This window comes from Palaemon carinicauda, chromosome 2 (assembly GCF_036898095.1).
Source record: "Palaemon carinicauda isolate YSFRI2023 chromosome 2, ASM3689809v2, whole genome shotgun sequence".
Lineage (NCBI taxonomy): Eukaryota > Metazoa > Arthropoda > Malacostraca > Decapoda > Palaemonidae > Palaemon > Palaemon carinicauda.
In genome coordinates, this window is record NC_090726.1 from 81,371,942 (window position 1) to 81,382,774 (window position 10,833).

Sequence of the window (10,833 nt, forward strand, 5' to 3'; positions counted from 1 at the left end):
CGCAACAGTTGCCAAATTATTCAAGTAAGCAATACCGTGTCTATTTATTAAATTTCTTTAGGAGAGTAATTAACACCATAGAAAGGTTTTTGAAAAGAGCTGCTGAAAAACACTCCTATGATGGTCAGTTCAAAACCGCACCGGTAAAAGTATTTGTCGGCGTTCATGTTTATTTGAAATAATTACAACCTAAGAAACACAAACTAGAGCCAGCGTATTTGGTTCCGTACCGAGTAAAGATGGTTAAATCTGATACACCAGCGATAAATAGCATTATTAATGGCGCAGTGTTTGAACATCATCAGGCACACATACATGTGGTTCTTGAAGAGGTAGTTTTCAAAAGTGTCCATCTGAGTGTACCTCCTTACCCCTGCATACGTGACATTCATCGAGTTAATGAGTAGAATTTTTTTTTCTTTGCTGCTGTTGTTGTTTGAACAGACCTCATTTCTTATCTTGACATGTTTTAAATAAACTTTACGATAACAATGTGTTTTTATGTTGGTGCTTTATGTATACGTAAAATGTTGTGGTAATTTTGCTAAGTGTGACAATACGTATGATATACTACTGAGTAAACCTAAGAAAATCAGAGTTTAAATAGTTCAGGTGAGATCCGTCAGGCGGATGCTGTATTATTCATCTATTTATATGATTCCTGTTTGCCGGGGCAAGGACGGTCCCCGTAGGGCAGGTGGCTGCGGGATTCAAGTTCAGTCTTGAGGAAAGGCAGTGTTAGAGAATGTGTAGATGTGAATAGTTTATACTTAAAAGTCATAAGAGTAGGGCGAGAAGATGAATGATTTTGTCGGAAAAACGGCTAGTGGCCACCAATTGATAGTTCCAATTGGAAGTGTAGTAGTGATTTTTAAAAGAATGGCGAAACCGTGGTGGTGAGTTGTGTTGCAAAATTTTGCCATAAACCCGGACAAGTAAGGTCGAGGGATGAAGGAATATCTATTCCAACCCCTGTCCTGCCAAAAAGGCCCGTATTGCCCGCAACGAGAGGGAGGTTATTCATGAGGTTGTGTAATACTGATATTGATATGATTTTTTTTTCACTTTAGGTATCCTGTATTTTAGTTGCAGAGGTCATAAGAAGAAATGAGTGAAATTATTCTATATTATATTGTGTACATTTTTACATGCAATATTTATTTTTTTATTTATTTATTTACTCTTTTTTGTGTGTGTGTGGAAGATGTGTTATTTTTTGGGGTGATTTCTATGTATATATTTTATGCTGCATTTCTGATTAGTACATGCCATGCCTATTTTGGATCAGAGTGTCCTTCATATAACATACTCTAGTGAGGGTGAGTGCGCACCTCCTCCTGGAGTGAGGAGCCATTGTGTGTTCATTAGACAATTCCTCACCTGAGAGTATCGGCTCTACAAATTGTTTTCACGAATTTTTTTGTAATAAAGTGAGAAAAAAAAACGTTCCGATGTCTCATTATATGTTGACATGGGACACACACACACAAACACAAACACACACACACACACACACACACACACACATATATATATATATATATATATATATATATATATATATATATATATATATATATATGTGTGTGTGTGTATATATATATATATATATATATATATATATATATATATATATATATATACGATATTATGTAATATAATATCAAGTTTTCATAATATCTTAAGAGGTAACTGAAATAATTCTCATTCATTTGATAAATACAGTTTTTTAACGGAAATCCACTTTAACTAAGATAAAACCTAATTTAGGAACTGACTCATATCAGATGACATCACTTAAATTGTAAACACTAACGTAGATCTTCAAGAACCTTAAAAACCACGTATGCATTATTTTCATAACCTCGCCATTTATTGCTATGAAGTCAAAATCTAAACACCACTCATTTGATATTGCATAAGGCACGATTCATCTACGTTACTGACATTTATGTGACTGAGCGATTATATACTACTACTACTACTACTACTACTACTACTACTACTACTACTACTACTACTCTGTAATGATTTCAAGCTCTCAAGCCATAATTATTAATCATCCCGTCTAGAGATTATTCCAAACAAGCTAACTATAGTGATGTTTACCTCCACCTTTCTATGCTATACTACTCAATTAAACTTTGCAGTTTTCAAGATATTCAACCTAGGCAGATTTTAGCAGATGTTCCTGAATCCACTCCCTTTCACGCTATTACTGTTTTTTATTCATCTCTTTGAGGGTGATCATATATCTCTTAACGGATTATTAAATTTGCTTTTACTTAGCTTTTCGCATATTTCTATTATATATATATATATATATATATATATATATATATATATATATATATATATATATATATATATATATACATACATATATATATACATATATATATATATATATATATATATATATATATATATATATATATATATATATATGATCAGCCCAATTGATCCATGGCTGAACAAGCTTGTGTTTCGTTTAACAACAATATTGGATTCTGATATCCGACTGATAAAACTTCGTCTTCTTCAGGAACGTTGATTGGATTTTTAGAGCCTGCTACTAGTCCCCATCTCTCTCTCTCTCTCTCTCTCTCTCTCTCTCTCTCTCTCTCTCTCTCTCTCTTGAGTCGGTGAAAAAAGAAACTTGAAACAAAGGAAGATGGATCGGGAAAGGTATTACAAATTGAAATGGATGAGTAACACTGAGTTACAGGGGTGACAAAAACCAAAGATATATTGATCTTTTTTTATGAATGTTAATGGCGTTATCCCCGTACCTTTCTACCTCAAGTGTATTCTCTTTCTTAGAATATTCATCGACTTGCAACTCATATAAAAACATTTAGTCATATAGGGATCCAAAACGAACATTTTATCCAGAGGCAGCTACTGTTACTAGGTAAATGATACAGTTTAAAAATTATTAATTCTATTATTATCAAGTTTAACAATATTCTTACTTAAGTAATAGGATAAATAATTTTGAATAACTGTTACTTCTTTAACTATATCATACCAAAGAATAATAAGGTTTTTTTTTTTTTTTTTTTTTTTTTTTAACATTACGCAAGTAGTAAGTAGTACATTTTCACTCTGTGATAGTACTCATTTCATGAAAAAATATAATGCTTTTCTGGTGACCCTTGATGTTATATCACTCACCAATAAATCACAATACTAAGTAGAGTTATTCAGTATATAGCTTATTATTTTATAACATATACTAATAAATCGTAATACTTTTTAGGATTATTAAACGTACAGCCTATTGTTTACTTTACATTTTCCCTTCATCTTATCCGTTAGGAAAACTCTTTGTTATTAGGTATTTCGATAGCATAAATCAGGTAATTTTAAAGCTTCATGGAAAATGCACTTTATTTCCAGCAATATTTTCTATGATATTAATTTAGCATTTGTTTTTTTTCTGTATTATACATTTTATTGTCGTAGGCACTACCATTATTTAATGATTGTGACATTTTTTCCAAGGATATCCTTTAGACAGGTAAAAGCTGTTGAATCGATAGTAAATTCTACGTTTTCCTTAACTAGAACACAAACCGTATTACAACACTACACCATCACAAACCCCGGGTGGAAAACACCCTAACTTTGAAATTAAAAACACATAGTTTCAATAAGAATTTATTAAAAGTACAAAAATACCTGGAAAATATAAAGTTTCATCTTTCATTTCCCCTCATAAGAATGTATTGAAACTAAAAAATTAATGCTGAAGGGGTTACTTAAATAAAAACTCCAAAAAATGCTGAAAATAAGAAAGAACTTAAGAATGAATTCATAGAAAACTAAATACTTAAACTGAAGTCTTCCACTTTGGCCTAGACCCACCCAGGTGATGGGAGCTTCAGTTGGTGAAGCCACAACATCCTGGCATTACTCTGGGCTGTAGGGGAGATGCACCAAAAAGGATGTTTTTTTGAGGCTAAAAATAAAAAAAAACATGTATTATTTCCACTATATTTGAACATTTGACACTTACTTATTGATGGATAATATAATAATTATGGATTGGAGAAAACTACCAATACCATAACTTACCAAGGTAGGCAGTTAGCACAGACAGGGTAGTAGTGGCGAGGGCACGCAGGTCTACGACAGACATTGCACTTGTGTCGAGTCTTCTTGTCAGATTTCTTAGGGCACTCCATACAGTGTACCAAGGCTGCCTGACTCGCTGCTGCCGATGTCCCTGGTGTGTTTGCAGCAGTGCCAGGTGAAGGGAATTCGCAGACAGTGCAGATGAGATTGCTGAGGGTGCGTGGCAGAAATGGAGAACTGAGCCTCTTCTGTGCCCAGGGTTTGATGAGGACATATGCCAACTCCTGCATGTACTTTCTCCTAGGCAGTTCTTTGCCACCTGTCTTATTCACATTCTCACTGTGTATAATCCATGAGTTGATACATGAGGCATTTAGCATCCCATAAAAGACACACAGCGACCATCGTTTTGTCTTCCGTCCACATGAACAGTGTGCACACATCTGATCAAATGTGTCAACGCCTCCTTTGGTGGCATTATAAAATTCAATCACCTCAGGCTTCCCAGTGTCTCCGACTGTTGGCTGTGTGTGCATGGAAGACAGCATCAGTACCATTTTTATCTTGGTCTTGGACGTCTTAGGGACGTATGATACCAGAGTCATATCCTTTGTGTACAGGAACGCAGCTGACCCCAACACGCGACCGTCTTTTTCTTTCATCTTCTTTGGAATTTCCTTCTTGTTTCCCTTCACTGTTCCCACGAGGGTCATGCTTCAGTTCTGAAGGAGATCTGTCACTAAAGGCACAGATGTGAACCAGTTATCTGTGGTTACGTTCCTTTTGCTCCCATGGTATGGCTTGGTCAACTCCTTTGTGAAAAAATGTCCAAGGCTTATATTTTTTTGGCATCTTGTCCCATTCTTCCCCAGGTAAGGGGTCGCTCCCAATAAGTACTTGCTCTTGTTATCGTTTGCAAGAATTAATTTGATCCCATATTTTGCCGGTTTGCTTGGTATATACATGCAGAACGGGCACCTGCCTCTGAATGCAAGCAACTGCTCGTCCACAGTAATGTTCTCACTTGGCGTGTACATTCTCCTACAATTTCCAATGAGGATGTCCCAGATCTGCCGAATGGGTGCAAACTTGTCATCTTTCTGCCTCTGCTGCCGTGTGTCAAGGTCATCAAATCGCAAACAATTCAGGAGAAACTCAAAGCGACCTTGTGACATGGCCACACGGTACAAGGCTGGGCCATTGCCCACACTCCACATTTCTGTGCTTGACAGATGGCAATCTCTCTGACAGCCACTGAATAGCAGAATACCCAGCAGTGCACGCACCTCTGCTTCTTCAGTTCTGGAGTGCGTCGCTGTTTTCCGGGCATACATGGCAGCCGCCAATTCAATTTTCTTGTTTGTGCATTTTACAATTTCCTTTACAATTTTGTCCTCAAAGAACAATAGGAAGTATTCTTCTGGGTTGTCAGCCATCTGTGCTACCTGTGTTGGCCCTGGAGTAAAGGGTGCAATAATGTTCCTTGCTGATGTTCTTGTGGCTGAATGCACCTGTGGCCGACAATTCCACCTAAAGCCAGATGTGCTCGACAGGGTCGCTGTTTTGAAATCAACAATTGATGGAGGATCGTCGTCATCACGGGGCCTTTTTCCCCTTCGACCAGCAGGGGTGAAGGCAGAGGCAGCAGACGTAGAGGCAGCAGGGGTGGTGGCAGCAGAGGCAGCAGACGTAGAGGCAGCGGGGGTGGTAGCAGCAGGGGCAGCAGACGTAGAGGCATCAGGGGTGGCAGCAGGAGAGGCAACAGAAGTAGAGGTAGCATAGCGTTTGCGAGGCATAGAGGTATGTGGTGGTCTTTTCCATGCACGTGTCGATCTAGGCATGTCTTTATCACTCTCATCACCTTCCACATCACTAGGTTCTGGGATGTAATCTTGGTCACAATCACTGTCATACAGAGCCTCAAATTCTACAACATCTTCCTGTTCATCATCATCACTGTCCCTCAAATCTGACGTCTCTGGTAATGCGCCAGTAGTGTTCATAATATGCTCTAGCTCCTCCTTGGACAAATGTTTATATGTTTTCTTACTCATATTCACTTTATCTGACTTTAAGGTAATATTCAATACCTGCAAAGAGAAAAACAACCTCAAGAACTCATCACAAAATATACACCATTACAAACTTCAGGTGGATTCCACCCACAAAAAATTACACCTTTTATCACAAACGTCGGGTGGAAATAACCCGAATTCCGCTCTGTCGGAAAATCCAACAAAGCAAGCTCACTCACACACGCTGTCCCCACCATGACCCGCTGAGAACTGAAGCTATAGGGAGTCACAAGCCCGTGAGTCATCCCACCACGTAGTGATCACGTGATTCCGCCCGGCATCGGGTGGAAATCACCCGGGGTTTGTGTTCTAGGGTTAAAAATTCTTGCATTGAAGACAAGTAAGAGCACTCATACGTTTGCGACGTTGAAATTAATATAGTTACAAGTTTCTTGTTCTTGTTCTTGTTCTTGTTCTTCTTCTTATTATTATTATTATTATTATTATTATTAGTATATATATATATATATATATATATATATATATATATATATATATATATATATATATATATATATATATATATATATACTGTAAGGACAGTGACACAAGCTTCACCAACAACAACTGACATTTTATTCAAACATACGTGGGAATATAATACAGGGTGCGGACGGAAAAGTAGCATGCGCGCAGGCGCCAATTCGGCTTAAACTAACCGCCAAAATATGTGTTTTTACACACGCACAAATACTTGAATTACAAGTCAATAGAAATAGGAAATGAAGTAATAAATACATGAAATTGTAGCTCGGAGGGAGCGGAATAAATATAAACAGTTAGCCACAGTGTGGCGAAATGAGAATTCAAATAAAATAGAGAATTCGGTGAAATTGCTGGACGACGGAGGAAGTGATGTCCTTACAAGTACTCCCCCCCGACAAGACATCAGGCGGCGTAGAGGGCTGATGAGACTAATCTTCGTATTGTTTCGGGCGTTGGAGGGTTCCTCTTGTTCTTGAACGGAGGGGCGCGTCGGCGGTCGGTGTATGGATCGCTACCTCTTGTCGTCGTTTGTTGCTTTTCTTCTCATTGGGCACCTTGTTTTGAGGTGGCACTCTGGATCTGCCAGGTCCCGCGGAGGCAGTGTCCCTCCCTTCGAGAAACGCCGGTTTCACGCGGTCTATTGAGACTCTGTCTTCTTGGCCATTCACGTCGAGAAGTAAGGCTTTCGTCGTTTTCTTGATTACTCAGTAGGGGCCTCGATAAGGTCTGGTTAGCGGCTGTCGATGAGCGTCAACACGGACGAAAACATAACCGCAGTCAACCAGGTTCTTTGGCTTGAAATGCTTAGTTCTGTCCTGGTAAGTTTTAAGACATGGCCTGAATATCCTGGCGATGTCCCTAAGATGATCCAGCTGCGTGTCGTCGGTTGATGTGAGAAAGAATTCACCGGGGACTGCGAGCGCCTCTTCGTAAACCTTTTCGGCGGACGATGGCTCACCATCTGCGCGAGGGGCTGTGCGAAGGACGAGGAGTTCCCATGGAAGTCGGGATTTCCAGTCCCCGTCGGTGCAGCTCACCATCAGGGACGCCTTGAGGGCGTGATGAGTTCGTTCGACCATGCCGTTTGCTGCGGGGTTGTATGCCGTGGTGCTGTGGAGAGTTGTTCCCATCAGGTTTGCCAGAACGAGCCATATCTCCGACAGGAAAGCGGGGCCTCTGTCTGTCGTGATGTCGTCAGAAACGCCAAATCTGCTCACCCAGCTTGACAAAAGGGCTTCGGCGCATGCTATGGTAGTAGCTTCGGTCATCGGCGATGCTTCCAACCACCTCATGAAACGATCGATGATTGTCAGCAGGTAGCGAGCAGATCCCGAAGGCGGCAACGGTCCCACGACGTCGATGTGTATGTGACCGAAATGTCTTTTCGGTTAGGGAAAATAACCTATCCCCGATTCGGTGTGGCGGCTGATTTTGCTAGATTGGCAGTTGATGCATGTCTTTGCCCATTCCCGGGCGTCCTTTTTGATCCCTGGCCAGACGAACTTTTCAGATAAAAGGCGAACACTGGTGTGTCCCGAGGGGTGTGAAAGTCCATGGATGATGTCGAATATTTTTCTTCTGCAGGAAGCTGGAATCCAGGGGCATGGGCGGCTGCTGCTGGTGTTGCAGAGGATAGTTACTCCTGCTGGCCCGAGAGGAATCGCAGTTATCTTGAGAGCGGATGGCCTCGTCAGGTGATCCTGTGCCTCTTGGTCGGTGCGCTGCTCTGATACGAGGTTGGCGTAATTGATTCCCAGGTGGATTGCGTCGATTTCAATCCTTGAAAGGGCGTCCGCGACTGGGTTTTTCTTTCCGGGAATGTAGCTTATTGTGCACCGGAATTCGGCAATTGCTGCGAGATGACGTTGTTGTCGGGAGGACCATGCGTGTGTCGATTTTGTGAAGGCGTGTATGAGGGGCTGATGGTCTGTCGCAATTGTGAAGGGTGTGCCCTCCAGGATGTGCCTGAAATAGCGGACAGTGAGGTAGACGGCGAAGAGTTCCCTGTCGAAGGTGCTGTATCTTGTTTCGGCGGGTTTCAATTTCCTGCTGAAGAATCCCAGCGGTCGAGGAGAACCATCGACGAGCTGTTCCAGCACAGCCCCACAGGCGACGTTGCTGGCGTCGGTCGTCAGTCGCAGGGGTGCATTATCGTCGAAATAAGCCAGGATGGCGACTTTTGCGTGGGCGTCCTTTGTCCGGGTGAATGCGTTTTGTTGGGGAAAACCCCACTCAAGTTTTTTTGCCTTTCCCTTCAGGACGTCGTCGAGGGGTGCCAGGGTCTGTGCGACGTTGGGGATGAAGCCCCTGTAGTAATTGACCATCCCCAGGAACTCTTGAAGTTGGCGGGTGGTCGTAGGTACCGGGAACTTTCTGATGGCGTCCACCTTGGTTGTCATGGGTTTTACCCCACACGAGGATACGCGATGACCGAGAAAGTCCACTCCTTCCGCGCCGAACGTGCATTTGTCGAAACGTACGACCAGGCCATTCTCCTGTAGGCGTTTGAGGACGGCGCGGACGTGCCTCCGGTGTTCCTCCTTGGTCTTTGAGAATATCAAGATGTCGTCGACGTAGCAGACACAGAATGGTAGGTCGCCAAGGATGCTATCCATTAGTCGTTGGAAGGTCGCCCCCTCATTGCATAGACCGAAGGTTGAGTATGCGAAGGTATAGGATCCGAACGGTGTCACAATGGCAGTTTTCAGAATGTCCTCCGGAAATACGGGGACCTGGAAGTAAGACTTGAGAAGGTCCATCTTGGTGAAGTATTTCGCGCCATGCAACGCATTCGTCAGGTCTTGCATGTTGGGCAGAGGGTAGTGGTCGGGCGTTGGGATGAGGTTGAGGCGCCTGTAGTCGCCGCAAGTTCTCCAGGTCCCGTCAGGCTTCTTTACCATGTGTAGGGGAGATGCCCAGGGGCTCGATGCTTTCTTCTAGATACCCATGCGTTTCATGTCCTCAAAGGCGCGTTTGGCGTCCTTCAGCTTCTAGGGCGGGAGGTGGCAGAATTTGGCGTGAGTAGGAGGTCCCGTTGTCGTGATGTGGTGGTAGATCCCATGCTTGGAGGGGGATCCCGGCGAGTGTCAGAGCTTGGGCTTGAAAACGTGAGGAAATTCTTGCAGGAGGTCGGCGTAGGGCTGCGTCGTTACAGCGGATACGGATATTGTGGCAGGGCTGGCTCTTAGGGCGCGGGACTGGCAGGTTCCTGTGTCAATGAGGCGTTTTCCAGCAACGCTAACAAGTAGTCCGTGGTGAGCGAGGAAATCTGCACCGAGTAGGGGGCAACTGATGACAGCGATGGTGAAGGGCCAGGAATACGAACGGCCCATGATAGATATCCTAAGGGTCCTGGTCCCATAACACCGTATGGGAGATCCGTTGGCGGCGACGAGTGAGCGGGCGTCTTTGCTGGGACCACGGTCTAGGTCGGCTTGTGACGGCAGGAACGTTGAATGCATAGCGTAGGTGTCGACCATGACTCTACGGCTGGAGACGGGGTCGAGGATATAGAAACCATTCTTGTTTTGGTTTCCTTCAGCTGCGATGGTGGTAGGTGGTCTCTTCTGGTGTCATCTTCTAGGGAAGTTGCACGGTGCTCTACATTTCTTGGCATCGCTGCCGAACTGTTGGTGGTAGAAGCACCATGCTGGGATAGGCCTAGGGTTCGGACGTGTCGGTTCTGGTGGTTTCCTTCTTCATAGAACGTTGATCTCGTCGTCGTCGTCAGGAGCCGTTGCTGAAGAGTCTATGGAAGAGCAGCTGAAGGAGGAGAACGAAGATCATACTGATGATGCCCCGAGGCAAGATACTTTGGAGGCTTCGTGGAACTTCTGAGCCTTCGACAGGAGTTGGTTCATCGGAAGTGTGTCGGCGTCCGTCAATTGGGGCCTTACGTCCTGCGGCAGGCGTCGAAGGAAAATCTCACGAGATAGGCTAATCTCGCGCCGTCGGCCGTTGCTGTCGGTTTCGTAGAGCATTAGCAGGTCGGTCAACTCGTCCCATGCCTCGACAGGAGAGGTGTCACCCATGGGTTTGCCGGCGAGGTTCAGGACTTTCTGTGCCCTTGCTGAAACGGAGAGTGAGTAGATACCGATGAGTTTCATTCTCAGGTCGTCGTAGGAAACTTGGCCAGCCTGGGCGTCGAGCCATGGGGAAATCTTGTCGAATACCTCCTCTGGGATGGAGGTGA

The 10,833-nt window shown here is 43.4% G+C and overlaps 1 pseudogene; it reads right to left on the reverse strand.

The window, feature by feature from the left end:
• Nucleotides 1-4,076: 4,076 nt before the first annotated feature.
• On the reverse strand, nucleotides 4,077-6,134 carry LOC137618092 (piggyBac transposable element-derived protein 4-like; annotated as a pseudogene).
• Nucleotides 6,135-10,833: the final 4,699 nt, after the last annotated feature.